Source organism: Lepus europaeus, chromosome 9 (genome assembly GCF_033115175.1).
Source record: "Lepus europaeus isolate LE1 chromosome 9, mLepTim1.pri, whole genome shotgun sequence".
Lineage (NCBI taxonomy): Eukaryota > Metazoa > Chordata > Mammalia > Lagomorpha > Leporidae > Lepus > Lepus europaeus.
The window spans coordinates 16,613,223-16,636,070 of NC_084835.1; the positions used below are offsets into that span (position 1 = coordinate 16,613,223).

General features: G+C 44.1%; 1 protein-coding gene across 1 annotated transcript in view; it reads right to left on the minus strand.

Moving 5' to 3' along the window:
- Positions 1 to 22,848, minus strand: part of SNRK (SNF related kinase) — a 62,239-nt gene that overhangs the window by 20,608 nt on the left and 18,783 nt on the right. The window lies entirely within an intron of this gene.

Below are 22,848 nucleotides of genomic sequence, written 5' to 3' on the forward strand. Positions count from 1 at the left end.
ACCCTAGATGGAGCTTCAACCTTCTGGCTTCAATCTAGCCCAGTACCGGCTCTTGTGGGCATTTGGGGCTTACTCGCTCACTTACTCTCCCCTTCTCTGCCCTTCATGTAAGTATTTGAAAATTTTTAATAAACGAAATGAGAATGTTGTCATCTCAAATCGGTTTTAAAATTCCTCCCCCCTCAGACCTGACTTTCAAAATGTCCCCTGGTGACTTACAAGGCTCCCAGTGTGACTTACCTTTCCTGAGGTCTCCCACACTAGCGCCTGCCCCCAGAGGTGCAGAGCTGACTGGTGGTGCAGCACCACCACAGGGCTGGGGTTACATGGTTCCCATTTCCCTCCATCACAGAGCCCCCTGAGGCGGTGCACACCTCCTACAGCCAGTCAGTGCCTGCTCGGCAGAAGCGTGCTGGATGCAGAGAATCTGAGTCTAAAGAGATCAGTTCTGGGGCCGGCGCTGCGGCACACGGGTCAAGCTGCTGTATGCAGTGCCAGCCTCCCATATGGGCGCAGGTTCAAGTCCCAGCTGCTCCTCTTCTGATCCAGCTATGGTCTGAGAAAGCAGTGTATGAAGGCCCAAGTGCTTGGGCCCCTGCAGCTTAATGGGAGACTCAGAAGAAGCTCCTGGCTCTGGATCAGCCAAGCTCCAGCCGTTGTGGCCATTTGGGGAGTGAACCAACTTCCGACGGAAGATCGCTCTCCCTGCCTCTGCCTCTCTTTAATCTGCCTTCCAAATAAATGAATAAATCTTAAAAAGGGGGGGGGGCAGTTCTGTAAATATGCAGCTAATAAGGCAGAGTTCAGGGGCAGGGCAGGGAATAGTAACTCCTGCCCACTGAAACACGAAGAAGGAAAGAAGTCCCAGAAGCACTTGCGGCCAACTGAGGGAGCTCAGCGAAGACCGGCAGCAGTTTGCTTTACTCAGCCGTTCAAGGCTTTGTGCAAACTTGTTTTTTCCAAGGCAAAGTAAACAGGAAAAAGTGCATGAAGTCCAAGGGTTATCAATCACACACCATGAGCCTGCATGGGCTCACACACATCCCAACAGACAAGCAGCGGCTACCCTTCCACTCAGTGCTCTGCCACAAACCACTTTACGGACCTGACTGTGGGAAAACAGTGAACTTCACAAACGCAGAGGGAAAGCAAAGCCAGGCCAGCCCGGCACCGCAGGGTGGTTTCTCTCTGCGTGGCCTACTGAAAAACGCCATACCTGGCAGACCAGGGTTCAGGCCTTCCGGGGCCGCTTGGCTCTGCAGGCTCAGCCGTAGCCCAGCTTCTCCTGTGTGTGTCTGAGTTCTCTCTGGCACACGGTGTGGACCGCCCACTCACCTGGTCACTTCTGAGAGGGCGCCCGAACAGCGCTCTCCACGTATCACTGCTGAGCCCGCCCACAGCGGCTGCCAGGAATGGCTGCCTCTATGGTATGGGAGCCGCACAGGTGGAAAAGCAAAGGGAATTTTTTATTTTCTGCTCAGTACAAGTCTGAGTTCTTTGAATTACCACACATGAACATTCACTTCCTCTACAAATAAAAAAGAAATGAATGAGCTGCACTTTACAGACAGTGTGACATGGACAGCAGCGGATGCTTGGACTGGAACAGCCCAGACATACTTCTCTAGGGGCTGAGACAGCAGCTTAGAACGTGGGACCAGGGAACAGGAGGTCCTGCGAGGTTCCTTTAGGGGTTCCCAGACCAATCATTGAGTAACATGAAAAGTTACAGGGAGAAATGTTTTTAACTGTTAGCACACAGAACTGCTTCAAGAGTGAAGAAAAATCAAATATTAAACTTGCTGGTGTTTCCCTAAAATCTGTAATAACCTTAGAGGTTGTGATAAAAGGAACAATGAGCGAGGTTACAAAGTGCACAGGGTCTCTAGACCTCAGTGACTGGTGCTATCGAATACTGCTACTGTGTCCAGGGAATGGGTCTTAGTCTCACAAAACCAGAGGGGGATCAGGACAGCACTGCTGGTCACACCACCCTCCAGTTCCATTTCCCCCCTTCAGACCAGATCTGAGCACTGTGGAGTTGAAGGTGATGCCCAAGCCAAAGTCACCACGCCGTCACCCACCACAGGTACATTCCCCAGTCAGTACGGATGCTCTGGCTGCCTCAAAACTTCTACCCAGCCAGAGCAAAGCCTCAAAACACCTCACCAAAGAACCCCTTACAAATTCATACCTTTCCAAAATTAGATCCTTTCAAGAATCCCCCATGAAACCTCAGTACCTCCTTTTACAAATCACGGGGGGGAAAAATCTCACTTTTACATTAATATCAGTCACAAAATCGGGAGTGTTCACAGAGGGGACAATGTCGTGGCACAGCAGGCTGAACCGCCGCCTGCAACTCCGGCATCCCATATCTGAGGGCCAGTTCAAGTCCCACTGCTCTGCTGTTCCACCTCGGGAAGCAGCGGATGACAGCCCGAGTCCTCGAGCCCCAACAAACACGTGGCAGACTCGGACACAGTTCCAGGCCCCTGGCTTCCATCTGACTTGGTTCTGGCAGCTGCAGCCAGCGGGGGAATGAACCAGCTGATGCAAGATTTCGATCTCTCTCCCTCCCTCTGCCCTCACTCCACCTCGATGACCACGGGATAAATAAATCTTTTTTTAAAAAGAACGTTCATATATTGGAAATACTTTTGAAATGGGGAACACGCTATCTGTGTGGCAGTATGCAGCACAGTCTCCCGTGAGGCGCAGCAGCATGGACTCTCCAGGAGGACCACTGGACACCTGCTTTCACTGGATACACAGGGACCTTAATTCAGTTCCATGCAGTGACTTCATTCAAACATGCCCCCAGATGCTGACAAATACAGTGCAATTTTATAAGTCTAACTTCAAACCAGGAGGTAGAAATGTTTGACTTTAGTGCCAAATCTAAAAGTCCATTTCTATTTGTCTAATGAGACAAACACAGCTAGACTATGGTGTGGTTAGCATTTTATAAATCTCAAGTCTTTGCACAAATGACCCGTTCGTAACAAATGGAGTAACTTGAAGTTTTCTTAAATTGATTTTAACTAAGTCTGCATAGGTGGAGGTGTGCTTCACACAAGACAAATACACAGACCGTTAACATGCCAGTTAGTGAAAACCACCTGCGTGTGGCAAGTCTTGGCCGGGACATAAACAGGGAGGTTCTCTTTCAAAACGCACACACTGTTCCATGAAACAAAGCCTTCTGCTCAGTCGGGCTGCCGAGTCAGGGAGGGCCGCCTTTAACAGAATCTCTCACTGCCCTCTCTTAGGGAAAACGTTCAAGTTGTCAGGAAACCTTTAACTTCCTCATACGAGGGAGCAAATTAAAACTGCAATTTAATATAATGAGACTCAAAGGACTAGTCCATCAAGTGTCTGGTTTGGACAGTTCTCCACACATAACACCTAAATTAGACATGTGGTTTAAAAATGTATACAACTGGGGCTGGCGCTGTGGCACAGCGGGTTAATGCCCTGCCCTGAAGCGCCGGCATCCCATATGGGTGCTGGTTAGAGACCTGGCTGCTCCACTTCCAATCCAGCTCTCTGCTATGGCCTGGGAAAGCAGCGGAAGATGGCCCAAGTCCTTGGGTCCTTGCACCCACGTGGGAGACCCGGAAGAAACTCCTGGCTTCGGATCAGCACAGCTCCAGCTGTTGCAGCCAATTGGAGAATGAACCATCGGATTAAAGATCTCTCTCTCTCTGCTTCTCCTCTCTCTGTGTAACTCTGACTTTCAAATAAATAAATAAATCTTTTAAAAAAGATACTTATTAAAAAATGTACACAACTTATTTTCCTATATTTTAAAAAAAAAAGGTTATGCTTTTCTAGGAATTAACAGTAAGCAGACTTCATGGTTAGTTCCCCATAGGATTAAAACTTCCATATTATTCCTTCATTTTATAACTTCTGCCAGAAAGCTGTCTTAAATATAACCACTTAACATTTATTTTCAGATTATGAAAGTAGTGCCTGTTTATTTAATGTCAGTAAGAAGCTACTGGCAGCCTATGGGAAGGCCCCACACTGACCAACAGCATAGTTAATCCTCAGTATTAGCCTATCATACAGGAAAAGTGATTAAGAGTTGTCTTAATGTATACTACCCTATTTTCACCAATTTCTTTAAAGTGTAATTCATGTAACACTAAAATTCACCAATTTTTGTGTACGTTTCTCCAACTGCTGACAAAAGCAGCCTTGTAAACCACAACCACAATGATGACATGGAGCAGCTGTTTCCCTCCAGAAAGTTCCTTTGCCTCTCTAGTCCACCCTCCCTCCAGCCCAGACCTGAGACCCCTGGTATGCAATCTGTGCAGCCTGGCTTTTCCCACTAGGGCATCTGAGATTCCTCACGCCGCTGGCGTGCTCGGTTCTCACTGCTTTTCACTGCTGAGTACTATCCCATTACCAGGAATCCCAGAGCCCATTTCAGTGTGGGGCACTTACAAATAAATGTAACTCAGAGTGTTTGCACATAGGCTTTTGTACAAACATTGAGTTTTCATGTGTCTTGGGTAAGTATCTAGGAGTGGGTTTGCTGGGTCTTGTTGGGTAGGTATATGTTTACCTTTGTAAAATACTGCCACACCCTCTTCCAAGGTGGAGCAACATTTTTACATTCCCACTAGAAATGCATGAGTTTCTCCATTCATGTCCTTGACAGCTCCTGGAACTGTCAATATAAAAAAATGTTGGCCATTCTAATGGGTATGGTTTTAATTTGCATCTCCCTAACACTTGATGATGTAGAACATCTACATGTGCTTAATTTTGACATCAGGCCTTCTCTGATGAATTATTAATACAAATATTTTGCTTTTTTTTTTTTATGTGAAAGCCAGAGCAACACAGAGACAAGAGTCAGAGAGAGAGGGAGAGAGAGAGAGAAAGAGATCTTCCATATGCTGTTTCACTCCTCAAATGTCTGAATAGCTAAGGCGGAGCCAGACCAAAGCCTGGAGCCTGGGACTCCGTCTGGATCTCTCAAATGCATGAGCTACCACCTGCTGCCTCCCAGAGCCCACATTATATGCAGCTGGATCTGAACAACACAGGGACTGGGACCAATGCACTCCAATGTAGGATGTGGGGATCCCAAGCAGTGTCTTAACTGCTGTGCCGAACACCTGCTACTATTCTGTGTATTTTTCAAAAATCAGATACATGATTTGCAAGTATTTTTTTCCAGTCTGTTGCTTAACAGTATCTTTGAAGGAGCAAGAGTTAATTTTGATAAAACTGAATTTATCTAATTTTTCTTTTATGAATCAGGCTTTTAATATTATAACTAATATATGTTTGCCTAAGCTAAGGTAGCAAAGACCTCCTATGGTTTCTTCCAGAACTTTTAGAATTGATCATTTTCCATTTAGATGCACAAGACATGTTAAATTTTTTAAACGATGTGAGGAACCAATTGAGGGGTTTTTTTTTTTTTTTTTGCATATAGATGTCCAACTGTTTCCACAACACTAAAAATAAATTGTTCTTTCTCAAGATGCTTTAGCATGTTTTTGAAAATAGACCACATATGAGTGTATGTAGGCTTATTTATGGACTTCCCATTCTATTCCACTGATCTATCCATCTACCCTTTTGCCAATACCATACAGTTTTGATTACTGTGCCTTATACTGAGATCTGAATACTTGAATTACTTTTAATCTTTTTCTTCTTGATTGACTGTATAACATTAAATGAACTTTCATTTGGCCTACAGGAGAGTGCGTCACTGAGTTGCAAGAATTCTTTCTATATTGACAACACTATATTCTTTTTTTTATTTTCTTAAAAGATTTGAGAGGTACAGTTACAGACATAGAGAAGGAGACATAGAGGGAAATCTTCCATCCACTGGTTCACTCCCCAAATGGCCGCAATGGCTGGAGCTGGGCCAATCCAAAGCCAGGAGCTTGGTCCAGGTCTGCTACATGGGGGCTGGGGCCCAAGCACTTGGGCCATCTTCACTGCTTTCCCAGGCCATTAGCAGGAATCTAGACTGGAAGCAGAGCAGCTGGGACTCAAACCAGCACCCATATGAGATGCTGGTGCCACAGGCTGAGGCTCAGCCTACTATACCACAGTGCTGGCCCCAAGAATACTATATTCTTTTCTGTATCATCTCCTATATTTATTTTTCCATTTGTCTATATTACAATTTTGATTCAAATATATATGCATCAGCCATAAACCAAAATCAAGTCTATCACCTTTTTCCTTACAGCTCCTGCTTAGAAAGACCAAGAACATTTGATTAGCCAGTTTTTAATTTAATCCTTCATTTATAAATTCTTAATTCACTTGAAATTAAGCCTCTTCCCTAAATATTTAATTACTCCAAACAATCTATTAAATAATTCTTCCTCTGATACCATTTGATAATAGAGGAATTTTAAATTGTTAGTTCTATCCTTTGTTCTGCACCACTCAGAAAGACCAGCTGAAGAACCGGGCTAGGATACGGAGGTGCCCACAGGGGTATCAGTTCCCGATACCACAGGACCACAAGGCAGACACTGGCAGGCGTCTTCACTGTCAATAACCATGCGGTGCCACGATCAGCCAGGCACTGTGTGAACTGTGCTAAGATCTCAGACACAATCCTAATGAGCCCTCGGAGGGTGTCAAAGAAGAGAGAATTTCAAGGAGAGACAGCACCACTTCCCTCTGTGCCCTGGGCCTGGCCACGTTCATCTCAACTCACAGCAAGTAACCACCACCTGACTTGCAGCAGGTGGCTCTACCTCATCCTCCAGTGAGAACTGTCCCTTTAGAGTTGAGTCTATGGCAAGCAGGCATCTCACCTTACCTCAAGAAGTGCCCAGAAGAGAAGCACTGCTAACAACCTGGACTCCAGGCAGCAGAGAAAGGCACACACTATGTTTTAATGCTTTCCATTAGGATGTCATGATTCTCTTTCATCTCTTGATGTAAGGGTGCCTGCCTTTAGAATAACCTTGCTACCTGACAGCAGACCACTGGAAACTTTCTGGAATTTTATGTAAAATTAACTAAGGGTCTGGAAGAGACCCTGAAAGATAGCTTTGAATTTGTGCACGGACTTAGCACACACCATTTCAGATATCCAGAGTCTTTCTTTTCTTTTCTTTCTTTTTTCTTTTTTTTTTTTTTTTTTTTTTTTTTTTGACAGGCAGAGTGGACAGTGAGAGAGAGAGAGACAGAGAGAAAGGTCTTCCTTTGCCATTGGTTCACCCCCTCAATGGCTGCTGTGGCCAGCGCACCGCGCTGATCCGAAGCCAGGAGTCAAGTGCTTCTCCTGGTCTCCCATGGGGTGCAGGGCCCAAGCACTTGGGCCATCCTCCACTGCATTCCCGGGCCACAGCAGAGAGCTGGCCTGGAAGAGGAGCAACCGGGACAGAATCTGGCACCCCGACTGGGACTAGAACCCGGGATGCTGGCGCCGCAGGCAGAAAATTAGCCTAGTGAGCCGCGGCGCCGGCCAGGAGTCTTTATATGCTTTGCTTTCTGATGCTGTGTTCAGGACAACACAAGAACTGACCTTTTAAAGAAGGTGACCAATTAACTGCTAAGAATCACCAGCTAAGAATTTTGAAGATAATTTAATTTGATAAAGTAACAAAAAAAAAAAATAGTGAAAAGCTTCATTATCATATGGAAACCTGTTCCCCCTTTTCCCAGACAACAGCTAATAGTCAGGTTTAGAAAGTCCAGAGACACTCAAATTCTCTACCTACTCTTGCCTCACAAATTAGTAAATTCATTTATACATGTTATTTGAGAAGCACAGAGAGACAGAGAGATCTCCCAACCACTGGTTCACTTCCTAAATGTCCACAACAGGAAGAGGCCAGAGCGAGGAGCCGGAAACTCAATGCTTGTCTCCCAGGGCAGAAGGCATCCAACTACATCAGCCATCACCTGCTGCCTCCCAGAGTCTGCACTAGCAGGAAGCTGGAAACAGGAGCTGGACTGAGGGATTCCAATGTGGGGTGCAGGCATCCTCATCAGCATCTTAACAACTAGAACGTCCACACTAATAAATTTATTCTGATGCTGAAGCTAGATGGTAGATCCAAGAAATTTCTATCAAATTATATTTTAAGAACCTGATAATAGTCCTTCCAAATTAAAATCCACTCCCCCGATCCCCCAAAAACATGTAAAATTTTGGGGAAAAAACAGCTACTCTGATGCAAGAATATAAGCTTGTAGTTGACTGCTATATCTCATCACGTACATCAGTCTCTTAACTTGTTAAGGGGCCAGCACTGTGGCGTAGTAGGTTAAGCCTCTTGCCTGCAGTGCCAGCATCCCATATGCGTGCTGGTTACAGTCCTGGCTGCTCCACTTCCAATTCAGCTCCCTGCTGGTGGCCTGGGAAAGCAGTGGAAGTGCTTGGGCCCCTGCACTGGCATGGGAGACCCGGAAGAAGCCGCTGGTTCTGGCTTCCGGTCAGCCCAGCTCCAGCCATTGCAGCCATCTTCGGAGTGAACAGTAGATGGAAGACCTTTCTCTGCCTCTCCCTCTGTCTGCAACTCTGCCTCAAAAATAAATAAATAAAATTTGTTAAGCCAGTTTTAGTCCTCTAGAAACTAGGTACCACCGAATACAAAACTAAGAGTTACACCACAGAACAAGCAGATGGGGTGCACCATCTGAGGGCTTCTTCCCCATGCAAAGTCTCTTAAACTATAGCAGGGGCCTCCAAATATCAGGTAAGAGTTGATACACACCAGCTCTGTTGATAATACAAAACAGATCTATAAACAAAAACGCATCAAACATACCAAATACTACAACTTAAGCTTATTTGACTTTAAAAAATGAAAATAGTGTACACTCTAATGACCTGGTATCTCTTTTGGAAACAGCCACATCTACAACCTTGCCTCCAATTTCCACAAGTGCCTACCCAAGTCACACCAGGAAATATAAAACACAGTAAGGAAATTCAGAGATCTAACAGGTAAAACAACAACGAATTACAGAGGAGTACCCTAAAGCACAAAAATAAGGACAGTGTTCTGCACCTCTATTTTTATACTCCAATGCTTATTGCACCATTGCTTGCACTCATTCTTTCTGTCCAAGAGTGGTAAGCTCACATTTTACTTTCCCCAAAACAAGATCAAAGAAGTTCTTTACAGTGGTCAGTAAACACCTCTGAAAAGAAATCAGAATATACATGTGTGTGCACTTCTCTAAGAGTGTACAGGAGGCAAGGAAAAGGAGTTACGACATGAACCTTTGGTCTCTTTAGACCAGGAAGAGCCAGAGAGGATGAACACAATTAGACTTCACAAAGTTTTCAGAAGAACGTAAATTTTAATTTCCTTAGTTCAGCTCTGTAATATTTACTCATTTAAACAAACAGTAAGAGCAGGAAATGTTTACCAGGCAAGGGATCCAGTGAAGACATAAACACAGACATAGCGCACTCATGGAAGGACCTTACTACTGAGCAAGGGAGCTGAGTGAGCCATCTGGATGCAGTCCTGGCATCATCCCATCCAACTCCAAAGCGGAAGGGCAGTCAGGGATTGAGTCCTCCCAATCTCATCATCCTTTTTTTAAAAGCCATCCACTGCCCCTCCTTTATTTTCATCCAACACACTAGTGTGACTATTCTGTGCGTGGCTACAGCACATGCCAGGATGTACCTGGGTCTACAAAGAGGGTCTACACCATCTGTGTGCCTATTCATCAAATGCTGTGCCACAAATGCTACAATTCAGGGCTTAAAGTAATTCTAAAATAAAAATTTTCAAATATAAAATTAGGTAGTGTTTTTTGCTATAGTACATGTGATTTTTTTTAAACATATCCCTAATAAAACCTTAAAATCTAGGTAAATTAATGTTTTCCAACAACAAAAATGGATTACATAGAAGGATGGGAATAAGAAATGAAGGCAGGGAAAGCAAATGTCTGGAATCCTAGCTTTTACTAAGCACTAGCCCCGTAGGGCAGCCTCTGCTCATTCTCTCTCAAAGTCAACAGAACGTGTGAGGATCGGACAGAAGCCACAGCCCCTGAGAGAACTGCACCATTCTGTGTACACATGTGATTGTGCGTGTTTCTCAAGCAGCCACTGTGGGAGTCACAACAGCCTAACAATCACACCTGTAACTTCCTGACGTGACAGGACAGGATTTCCCCAGAAAGGGAGACCTGCAGGCAACGGATCCTGCCAGGACCCCCTCAGAGGAAGCACAGGAGAGTAACCTGGTACAGCAGTCTGCATAATACCAGACAAACCTATTCTCCCGTACTTTTTAATAGCACTACCTTACTCTCATCTGATCATCTGGAGTTTCTATCCAGCAGCTTACTGTAAATAACAAGATGCTGGATTTACAGTGTTAGGTTTGTTCTTACTACTGATTATCGGCTTGGAAAACTAGTCTTTCTCCATCAAAAGGCTTGTACTTCCTGCCTCAAGGAAAAGCTGAGAAACACGACAAGCAGATTTAACATGTCAACGCTCCAGAGGTCTCCTAGGCTATTCCAGTGAAGATGAGAAGATTCAGCAACTGTGTGTGCTTCTGTATTAAACCAGGACTGTTCTGTGCGATCTGAAAACTTTCCTCCAGTTCCAAGGAACTAACCAGTTATCAAATATATTCAAGAACTGACTTTTGTTTTTTGTTTTGTTTTGTTTTTTTGACAGGCAGAGTGGATAGTGAGAGAGAGAGAGAAACAGAGAGAAAGGTCTTCCTTTTTGCCATTGGTTCACCCTCCAATGGCCACTGCAGCCGGCACATCTCGCTGATCCGAAGCCAGGAGCCAGGTACTTCTCCTGGTCTCCCATGTGGGTCCAGGGCCCAAGGACTTGGGCCATCCTCCACTGCCTTCCCGGGCCATAGCAGAGAGCTGGCCTGGAAGAGGGGCAACCGGGATAGAATCTAGAGCCCCGACCGGGACTAGAACCCGGTGTGCCGGCGCCGCAAGGCGGAGGATTAGCCTGTTAAGCCACGGCACCGGCCCTGACATTTGTTTTTTATCTCACACTTAAAAAACAGAGAGAAAATCTCCCTACTTTAGAAGTCAACCTATTCCCTCAATACAAGCAGCCTAACATGCTCAAAGTTGAACACAACATGTGCGAAGACAGAGCACAGGCCCCGGGCCGGCCCTTCCCTGCTGTTTTCCCACCACAGCCAACACTGCAGAAATTCCCCCGGGGGCCAGCACCTTGGATGCTGTCTCCCCATCTCCCAGAGAGCGAGCGAGAGGCAGGAAGGAAACACTCTAAGGTCCAGTGTCCCTCCAGGACAGCAACCGCAGCAGCATGAAAACCTAAGGCATTCCTGGGATCTCCGTGAAGGGGAAGCGCTGCGTGTGACCTCTGATGCACGCAGGGCTGACGATGTGTCTGCTGTTCCGTGAAGAACTTCACATGTATTCATTCATGTAATCTCAACAATCGAAAGTCAGGAAGGATTGCTTCAATTCACAAACGGAGGCAAGAGCAGAGAGCCAGCGGGGCAGGCAGGAGGGAGACAAGCAGTGCTGGGCCCACAGCTCTGGAGAAGCGAAGCCTCACAGGGGGTGCAAGTGGGCCAGAGGTCCCTAGGCAGAGCCGGGCCTGGGCTGTGACTAAGAGCAAGGAGCCAGTGCTGCACCAGCCAGGGGAGGCGCGGTCAGGGGAGAAGTGAGCAGCCCAATCCTGCGGGCTGCTGTGGCCGCCTTGGGGACTCTGGTTTGCTTCTATGAAGTGGGAAGTGTTTGAGGAGGTGCAAGGAGTGACAGGTCAGACGTCAATTTTATAAGGAACAGTGAGTGGTGTGGTGGTTACCCGCAGGCTCCCCACCACCCACTCAAGGAGCTCCCCTCTCCTTGCTGCTCTTATCAAAATTCCCACTTGCCCTCACCCAAAGCCCCAGGCCTCTGGGTTTTCGATCCCTGAGAACTGTGGCAGCCTAGAACAGAGAAAACCTGAATCCACAAACCTCCTTTCCTGCATCTTCTCTCTAGCATATACCTGCTCATGCCACTCAGCCCTGTCACACAGGATGGACACGCCCAGGCTCAAAGGCTGGGCTCCGCTTTGATATGTTGATGAATATTAACTTCTGACATGTGCTCATATTAGCAGGAATATAATGGCCAACTGTACACACCTCTGTCATTCCACACAGGATTTCAGACATACAGCAGGGACCCACTGCACAACAAACCAACAAAACACCTTTCTAAGAAACAGAGTCCCAGAGAACTGCGAGCATGCCACGATGGCCCCCGAATCACAAAAGACATCTGGACTGAGCTGGCGAGGTGCCAGCCTTCTCTCTGCCTTGAAGGACACCAGGGGACACCCTCACCAGCAGCTGCAGCGGAAGGCAAGGGTGCAGGATGGCCTTGGGCCCCTCACACAGAAAAGGCCAGGCAGTCAACACAGCAGGGAGCCCCCAGGAGCATCCTGCTGGAAGTTCCACACACTGGTTCTGGGGACACAGAGCCCAACCAGCATTCAGAAGGCTTCCACCCATTCCTAAATGAGCACAGACCAACAGTGGGACTCAAGGGAAGGAAAAAAAATAATAAGCTTCAATTACTGACGTCATAAAGAAAGAAACATCATTCACATCCAGAAACTAAACAAATTAATTTTTTTCCAAATACTTATTCCTTGAAAAGTATTACAATTAAAACACTGGGGATCTATGCATTTTTCCAATAATATATATAAACATCTGATTCTTTAGATTAGAATCAGCAGTAGGCAAAGCTGGATACACATCAGAATCCCAAAACAGCTTCCGGATAAAGACCTCACTTATGAGACCTTGGGAATCACAATTTCTAAGAGTAGGGCCCATGCCCTTAATTAACCTTCCTTGATCTCCAGGTAAAAATGATGGATGGCGACCACCGAGAACCACCAATTTAAATCTTACCACACCACTATTAGAGTAAACAACGTTTTTCAAAATAGAATCAACACACTTCATTTGATCTGAGCCTAGTAACACAGTGCAAACAAACAAGATAACAAAAAATGCAAGGTAACAAAAAAATTTTAAAAAAACACACACGATTTCTATATTTTTCAGGCCTTTCAAAACATTTTAAAATCAACAGCTGAGTTAACATGAAAAACCTACTATGGTACCTACTGACTACACCAACCAAGCATGTTTTATGTTCAGGAAGCTTTATTACGAGTGTTGAATTGAATAACTGTTCATCTGTGAAACTCACAAGATTTTACTTGATGCACAGAATCCCTGCCACCTGCTGTTGTAATCCTTAATTATGCAACACTGACATTATAAAGCCTCCACACCATGAAGAAAAACTGATTCTAAATGAACGTGCTTTTTATTTGTAGATGGGTTCACGCCAGAACTTATCCTCAACCGAAGTTTCAGCAATACCTGTTGTTTCTCACCGACGTGAGAAACTTCAGGAAGCTCAAGGAAAGATTTTCATTTTGTTCCTTTTGGTTTTCTATGTCAAGTGGCAATGATACAGTTGTCTAAGATATCTTTCAGAGTGTGTGTGACTGTTCACTTGGCAGCTTGGATGTGGAAGGTGTGTACTTCATTGCCAGGGATCTGTTGTTTATTTCTTGACAATTTAGTATAACACCAGCAACGGTGGCTGGGAACATTTATTTTTAGTAAGATTTATGGATGTACTACTTTAAGGCACCAAACTGCTTTCCCTATCCATAGAAGAGGTACAAAGCATTCCTTTACACGGATACTCCCCAAGTCTGTGACATAAACCTGACGTCTTCTAACCCAGGATCCATCAGGTCCCTACATCCAAGCAGCAAATAGTACAAGAGTTAAGTAACACAAAAGTTAACCAGATTCTGACTCTGGGAAGAGAAGGTCCAGGTGTGCAAACACTGAGACATCACGCAACACCTGCCTCTAGCAAGATACTGAGATGCGAAATGAACCTGCACATTCAGATTGGAGTAGCTCAGGAAGGGCTGTGAAGGCCAGCACACGGACAGCTTCCCTGAAATAAATCTGAAGAAAAAGCTAGGAGTTACCAGTTCATGATACAAACTCCAAATACAGATGTGTATCAACCAAAGAGGAAGTTTCTCATTCACGTAGGTCCTTCTGAAATATTTCAAAGGTGCATCACAAAGGCATGGCAGCTTAGAGCACTACCTGCCAAGACCCTTCAGAAAGTTCCCCCTGAGAAAACATTTTAACAACTGTATACTCAACGTGACAATCCTATTTCTTTTGGCAGCCACATCCTTTTTCCAAATTCTCTAGAAGACACGAAACTAAAGAACCTACTGAGGAGATACTTTCTCACAGAAACTAGAGGGCAAAAAAGGACTGCTACAACTCCTGCCTGGAATGTCAACATTTCTAAACTGATATATTATACAAATTATGAGTACCATATGGGGGGGGGGGGGCGGTGCTGTGGTGCAGTAGGTTAATCTTCCGCCTACAGTGCCAGCATCCCATATGGGCGCCAGTTCTAGTTTCAGCTACTCCTCTTCCAGTCTAGCTCCCTGCTGTGGCCTGCAAAAGCAGTAGAAGATGGCTCAAGTCCTTGCGCCCCTGCACCCATGTTTTGGGAGACCTAGAAGAAGCACCTGGCACCTGGCTCCTGGCTCCAGATCGGCGCAGCTCCAGCCATTGCAGCCATTTGGAGAGTGAATCAACGGATCAAAGACCTTTCTGTCTCTCCCTCTCATTATCTTTAACTCTACCTCTCAAATAAATAAATAAAATCTTTTTTAAAAAAATGAGTAGCGGCTGGCGCCATGGCTCACTAGGCTAATCCTCTGCCTGCGGCGCCGGCACCCCGGGTTCTAGTCCCGGTCGGGGCGCTGGATTCTGTTCTGGTTGCCCCTCTTCCAGTCCAGCTCTCTGCTGTGGCCCGGGAGTGCAGTGGAGGATAGCCCAAGTCCTTGGGCCCTGTACCCACATGGGAGACCTGGAGAGGCACCTGGCTCCTGGCTTCGGATCAGCGCGGTGCGCAGGCCGCAGCGCGCTGGCCACAGCAGCCATTGGACAGAGAACCAACAGAAAAGGAAGACCTGTCTGTCTCTCTCTCTCACTATCCACTCTGCCTGTCAAAAAAAAAAAAAAAAAAAAAGAGTAGCATATAAACTAATAGCCAAGAATACCCCAATTTACGTTTCACTAATCTACCTTATCAAAAGGCAATGCAATTCATTTTGAACAAGCAGAAAGCCATTTTTAGATACACATATGCAGTAAGTAATCAAGATGTTTAAGGACATAATTCTAATAAGTTTCTATAGTCTTTATGAGATCCTAAGGCTTCAGAAATGAGAATAAGAACTACTACTATAGGGGCAGGTGTTTGGTCTAGCAGTTAAGATATCAACTGCGACACCCATGTCCCACCTGGAGTATTAGGGTTCAAGGTCCACCCCCAGCTCCCGACTCCAGCTTCCTGCTAATGTGAATCCCAGGGAACAGCAGTGATCGATCAAGTTACTGGGTTCTGGGGCCAGCATTGTGGCTTAGCAGGTTAAGCAGCCACTTGCAATGCTGGCATCCCATATGAGCACTGGTTCCACTCCTGGCTGCTCCATGTCTGATCCAGCTCCTTCCTAGAACAGATGATGGCTTAAGTACCTGAGCTCTTGCCACCCACATGGGAGACCGGGATGGAGTTCTGGACTCCTGGTTTTGGACTGGCCCAGCTCCAGCACTGCAGCCATTTGGGGAATGAACCAGCAGATAGAAGATCTCTCTTTGTCTCTTCCCACTCCTTCTAACTCTGCCTTTCAAATAAATATATATTTTTTAAGTTATTGGGTCTGCCACCCAAATGAGAGACCTGGATTGAGTCCCCAGCTCCCAGTTTTGGCCTGGTCCAGTTGGTGGAAGATGTATCTATCTGTCTCTCTCCAAAAAATAAAAATAAAAAAAGAGTCACTACTCTAAAATAAATACAAATACCAGCTATATTAACACGGTGACGGCTAAATGTTGTCAGCTCTGGGAGGACACCCTATGTTTCATGACTACCTGTTTTTTTTTTTTTTTTTTTTTTTTTTTGGACAGGCAGAGTGCATAGTGAGAGAGAGAGAGAGACAGAAAGGTCTTCCTTTACCGTTGGTTCACCCTCCAATGGCCGCTTAGTTTTATAAGACAATGACAATAAGCTATCTTAAGTGGTTTTATCAGTGATTTCTCTCCTTTTTTGTCAAAATTATATTAGCTATTCTAAGTTCTTTGCCCTTCCATACAAACTTTAGAATAACATCACTGGGGCCAATGCTGTGGCACAGCGGGTAAAGCCGCTGCCTGCAGTGCCAGCATCCCATATGGGCGCCGGAGTCCTGGCTGCTCCACTTCCGATCCAGCTCTCTGCTATGGCCTGGGAAAGCAGTGGAAGATGGCCCAAGTGCTTGGGGCCCTGCACATGCATGGAAGACCCAGAAGAAGCTCGTGGCTGCTGACTTCGGATTGGCGCAGCCCTGGCCGTTGTAGCCACTTGGGGAGTGAACCAGCGGATGGAAGGCCCCTCTCTCTCTCCCTCTCTTTCTCTCTCTCTCTCTCCCTCACCGTTGCAGCCACTTGGGGAGTGAACCAGCAGATGGAAGGCCTCTCTCTCTCTCTGCCTCTCTGTAACTCTGCCTTCAAATGACATCTACATTTTGTTGTCTTCCAATTCAGGAACATGTATGTCTCCCCATTTATTTAGGTCTTCTTTGGTATCTTTCACTAGCATTTTGTCATTTTCATTTTCACAGTAAATGTTTCTGTTAGATGTGTTGAGATCGATACTCAAGTATTTCATCTTCTTTACCATGACTTTAAATAGCATCCTTTTAAATTTTGGTCTTCACACATTTGTGGTTATTGTTATAGAAATACAATTGATTTTTCTGTGTTGATTTTGTAACTGTGATCTTAGATTCAAGTATTAGTGATAGCCATTTTTCTCAAGATTCCTTTAGGTTTTCTATGTAGAAAATTGCATCATCTCCAAGTTAAAACATTTTTATTTCTTCCTTTCCAAACCTGTATGCCTTTGAGTACCACGTGGAGTGACAGCAGTACTTGTAAATCCCTGCCTAGCTCTGCACTCAGGAGAGCATCCAGGCTTTCATCGAGGTTAACTAAGTTTTTGCACATGCTCTTTATCAAATCAAAATTGTTCCTTCCTTTTTTTTTTTTTTTTTTTTTTTTTTTGAGACAGGCAGAGTGGATAGTGAGAGAGAGAGAGAGATACAGAAAGAAAGGTCTTCCTTTTTGCCATTGGTTCACCCTCCAATGGCCGCCACGGCCAGCGCATCGTGCTGATCTGAAGCCAGGAGCCAGGTGCTTCTCCTGGTCTCCCATGCGGGTGCAGGGCCTAAGGACGTGGGCCATCCTCCACTGCCTTCCCGGGCCATAGCAGAAAGCTGGATTGGAAGTGAGGCAGCCAAGATTCTAACTGCACCCATATGGGATGCTGGCACTGCAGGCAGCAGCTTTACCTGCTACGCCACAGTGCCGGCCCCTAGTTTAGTTTTTAAAGAGTAAGGTCTTTCCTAACACTGTTTTGAAAAGAATCCTACTTCCCCAGAAACTGATTCAGAGCCTCAGACGATCAGGCCACCCCACAGGGCAAGCAGCAAGGCATCCATCAGCTTCAGCAGAGCAAAGGCATGGAGCGGCCTCGGCTCAGCAGCACAGGTTCATTCCTCTGCCCGCTACCTCGCTGGGTAAACCGCCACCGCAAGCAGCAGTAACGAGCTCTCCCCACATACACTGCCGAACTACAGTCTCTACCACAGAAATGTCAAGGCCGGCAAGGATAAATTCCAAGGTTTTTCATGCAAATCATTTTTCCTCTTTCCTTTCTAACTCAGCCAGGTCAACTTCATGCACTGTCTCAGAAGCCCATCACTGCCCATGATCTTGACACCCTTTCTCCCAGAATCCCCAGACATGACAGAAAAGGTAGACCACGTTGATCATATGGAAAGAGGACATGGGAGCCCCAAAACCTAGAGGGCAGCTGCTTCTGTGGTACTTTCTAGAGGCCGGAACGGGAGCAGGAAGGAATGGCATCAAGACAACTGTCAGAGGGTAACCGAGCTGGAACTTCTCCCGGCCCAGAGCTCTACAACAGCACCAACATGCCCGAAAGACACAGATCCAGGCAGGAGAAATCACTAGGAACAGAGAGAGGATGGAGCCCAGGGGGTCTGTCCAACAGCAAGAACAGAGGCCAGGCCTTCTCACGTGGCCACGGCCTGTCCTCTCCCATAGACTACAACTCTCAAACACTGTGTTCACAGACAGGCTATCTAGGAATATGAGAAACAGAGATGGGCAAACAAGCAACATCGCCAAGGCCTAGAAAAACGAGTACTGGAGAAAGAATGAACCCCCAAGAAACCCATATCATAAGGTGCCTCCAGAAGTGTTAGAAAATGAAAAAACATGCCACAAAGCATCAAGGAAACAGAATCCTACCAAAACACAGTCTCAGACTTTTCACTGGCAATGCCGGAAGGAAAAAGACGACAAGAAATATATAAAAAATGTATATACAAAGTTGACAGGAAAATGAATTTTACTACATATTTCTATTACCAAATTATCATTCAAATGTGAGGACATTTTTAGAAAGACTGGGGAATTTTTCACAAATCCTCTCTGAAAGATTACAAAGAAAACTAAGTAAAAATAACCCAAGTGAAGGTTAGGGGGGTTGACAACATTGTAAAATGAAGTAAAAATTTATTGCAAACAAGAGGACAGCACATTTTTAATATTAAAGGGAAGCGAAAGTAAATTGTGGTTATTAGTAGGGTAGGAGAAACAATATGGATACTGATTAACTCTGGACATTAAGAGTGGATACCAATACAAAGAGAAAAACACAACCTCTTGTAACCACTGTGGCAGGAAGGGTAAAGAACACTTAAATAATTTAAGAAATATGGGAAAAGGTAATACATAATAAGGCAAATGAAAAACAAAATAAGGTAACACAGAGGACAGCACAGACCAGGTAAAGGCGTGGCCTGCAGTGCCGGCATCCCATCTGGGTGCTGGTTTGAGTCCCGGCTGCTCTACTTCTGATCCGGCTCTCTGCTAAGGTCTAGGACAGCAGCAGAAGATGGTCCAAGTGCTTGGGCCCCTGTACCCACATGGGACACTTAGGGGAAGCTCCTGGCTGTTCAGGCCACCTGGAGAGTGAACCCACAGATGGATGACCTCTCTCTCTCTCTCTGCTTCTGCCTCTCTGTAAATCTGCCTTTCCAATAAATAAATAAACCTTAAAAAAAAAAAAAAAAAAAAAAGATTGACTCAGAATAGATCCAGAATCCATACTGTTTAAAACAGATAAACCTGGCACCACCCTTGTGGTTTAGCAGGTAAAGCTGCTGCCCGTGACACTGACATCCCATATGAGCGCCAGTTCATGTCCCCACTGTTCCACTTCTGATCCAGCTCCCTGCTAATGGCCTGGGAAAAGCAGCAGAAATGGCCCAAGTGCTTGGGCAACTGTACCCATGTGGGAGACCTAGATAAAACTCCTGACTTCAGCATGGCCTAGCACTGGCCATTGCAGCCATCTGGGGAGTAAATCAGATAGAAGATCTCCCTCTCCCTAACTCTTTCAAAATAAATAAATCTTAAACAAACAAATAGCCACTATAGTGGGTATAAAGATAAATATTATATTTTAAGAGAGATAAACTTTAAATAATGACAAAACAGAACTCAACACAATAAGAACTTATATTGATAACAGCTATAGCTTATCATATAAAGTAAATTATAAAAATTAATATACCTAACACAGTGTTAAAATACTTGTATCATATATGGGCAAAAAATTAAGTGAACTACAAAATTCACAAATTACAGACTAGCATAATTCTCTAAGAAAATGACAGATTAGATAAAAACAAATATACAAGGGAATAAACTGCACAATGAACAATTTTGATTATGCATAAATCTCTGTATGCAAGAATAAAAGTATCTTATTTACACAGAGAAAAGTCAACATAGTAAAAATTATGTGTTAGACTACAAAGGAAATCTACAAATATTCCCCAATGCAGAAATTGATTGAACGTATCTATTAACTTCTATGTATTAAAATTAGAAATTAAAAACCAGTTAAAGGATAAGTAAATCTATCCATTTTGATTTTAACAAAAAACTTCTTAAGTAATTTTGGGTTACACAAGGAATCAAACAATAAAGATAAACTTCAGCAATAAATGAAGTCCCCAGGATACCACCAGAGATGGTGGGAGACAGAAAATGCATCTGTTAGAAATCCAGACAGTAAAGAAATAAGATTTTGATTTTGGGGGCTGGCGCTGTGGCAGGTTAAGCCTGCACCGGTTCAAGTCCGGCTGCTCCACTTCTAATCTAGCTCCCTGCTGATAGCTTGATATAGCAGTAGAAGATGGCCCAAGTGCTTGGGCCCCTCCACCCACATGGAAGACTCAGAAGAAGCTCCTGGCTCCTGGCTTCAGATCTGGGCAGCTCCAGCCACTGCGGCCATTTAAGGAGTGACCAATGGATGAAGACCTCTCTCTCTGTCTCTCTCTCTCTCTCTCTATGTCTCTGACTCTGCCTCTCAATTAAATAAATAAATAAATAAATCTTTTAAAAAATATTTTGATTCTAGACACTGAAAAAGAATAAAAATAAATAACCTCAAAGATCCTAGAGAAAATATAAATGTAAAAAAAAAAAAAAACATAGTAGTTGATAAGCAAAATCAAACTCTGACTCTCTTAAGAGTACTAGGGTAATTCCTAAACTCCCAATGCCGAGAATCAGCATTAACATTTGCTTATAAAACTGAACTTAAATGTTTTTATTTAGCAGCATCTGGCAATTAATGCAATGACAGATTTTTAAATTTTAATTTTAGTATTTACCATTTTCTAAAAACAACTATGGAAAAAATCACTGATTAGTTCGGTATGATAAACTCATTGTATATCAACAGAAAAGTGTCCATTTCTTACAAGCAATTCTATATTTCAAGCACATAATTATACAAGATCAATCAAGATAAATATAAATATCAAAACTGAAAAGTTTACCCATGAATTCCACCCAATCTTATTTCCAACATAACGTAACCATTTATCAGATTGGTGAACATCCTCCCAATTTTCTTCTGCTTTATTGTAATTTTTTAAGTTTTATTATGCAATACTTAAATAGAAGGAGAAAAAAAGATTACAACGAACATTTGTGTCCCCGCCACCCAACTTAGAAAGTGAAGACCACCACCAGTTCAGCTGAAAGCCTACGGACATGCCCATCCCTCAGAAGCAATCTATCTTGTTCTCCTGGTTTCCTACATGTGCGTGCACCCCTTCATCTATTTCTCATTTTTTTGTAGAAATGCTATAATAGTACAGTTATTCTTACCCAATTTACCTTTTTTCCCTTTAAACATTGTCCTTGCTAAACCTAGTCATGCTGACATGCATGTTTCATTTTTCACCAATGTATAGAATATGCCGTATTGATGTACATTCAACAATGTTGTTAAAAACATTCTTTAAAAATCCCTTGAATACAGGAGTAAAAGAACAGCTTGGTCATGAGAAGTGCACATCTTTCTTTGGCAGACAGTCAGATTTTCTTCTACATGGTGTCACAAGCTCCTGAGGCTCTGTGGTCGTTTTGTCTGACTTCAATTTTTCCCAATGTGAAAATATGAAACAGTATCTTATAGTGATTTTACTTTGCCTTTCCCTGTACTAATGAGGCAGAGGATCTTTCCTGTTTAGACATTAGTGTTTTTTGTAAATTCCTGGTTTCATTTTCTGATTAGAGTGACCCCACCAGTCAAAAATCTCTGGCTCAAATATCCTAATCAAAGTCTTCAGTGAAGCCTAGTTATCTGAGTACAAAGACACCATTCAGGAACCCTTTCTTTTCCAGACACAACACTCTAAACTCAGTGCCTTAGCACACAGAGTATTCAGCATCACACACCCCCATTCTTCAAAGCTGACAGAGCCTTCATCACTAATCGTCTCTAACCTGTATTCAAATGATCAGAATGCAAATAAAAAAACTTTTATCTATGAAGTCTGACTGACATCATGTGCATGTAGTACTGGGATGTATTTTTCCAAGACGCAACTTAAAAATTAAGTTAACTGTACCTTCAGGTCAATAAATCCTTAAAACCTAAAAGTAAATTCCTTCACCATCTTCCAGAAATATCTAATCCCAAGGGGGAAAGCAGTAAACACTTCTCCCACGAGTAGATTACTCTTGACAAATGAGAGGGAACACGGTGCTGGGAGTGACAGGGGAGGGCATCTGGGAACACCAACGGCTACAACTACTCCAGAACACAACATGTATGCCACTTCCCGTTCTAAACAATGAGATGGACAACCACCACCATGCAGGTCGCTGTGAAAAGTAAACAAGATAATATGAGAATGCTGTATCTGTATCAGATTTCATTACATTTTAGGAATGCAGAACTCGAACAAAGAGAAGTCAAGTATCTATTTAAATTCACAGTTAATAATTGATTCCAATACCCAAATCCTTGTGCTGCACTGTAATATTCATAGTACTTCTCTAATACGGGCCTCCAATGACTGCTAAAGGATACTCACAAGAAAGAGATGATAGTTCTAGGTTCCCAGAAATATCCAAAACAAGAAAAGTCCTCAGATCTTCAGAAAAAAATGACAAGGAGCAGATGAGAGGGGACCCTAAACAGCATCACTTATTTTCCTTTGTGCTGACAAAGGAAATTTGCCATTTAAAGGTTGAAATAAACCAACCCCTAGCTTTAGGTATACAGAGCATTCATGAAATTCCACGTGTTAAGATATACATAATCAAAATTGTCTTAGAAATCATTTTTTAGATAAACAGTCAATTT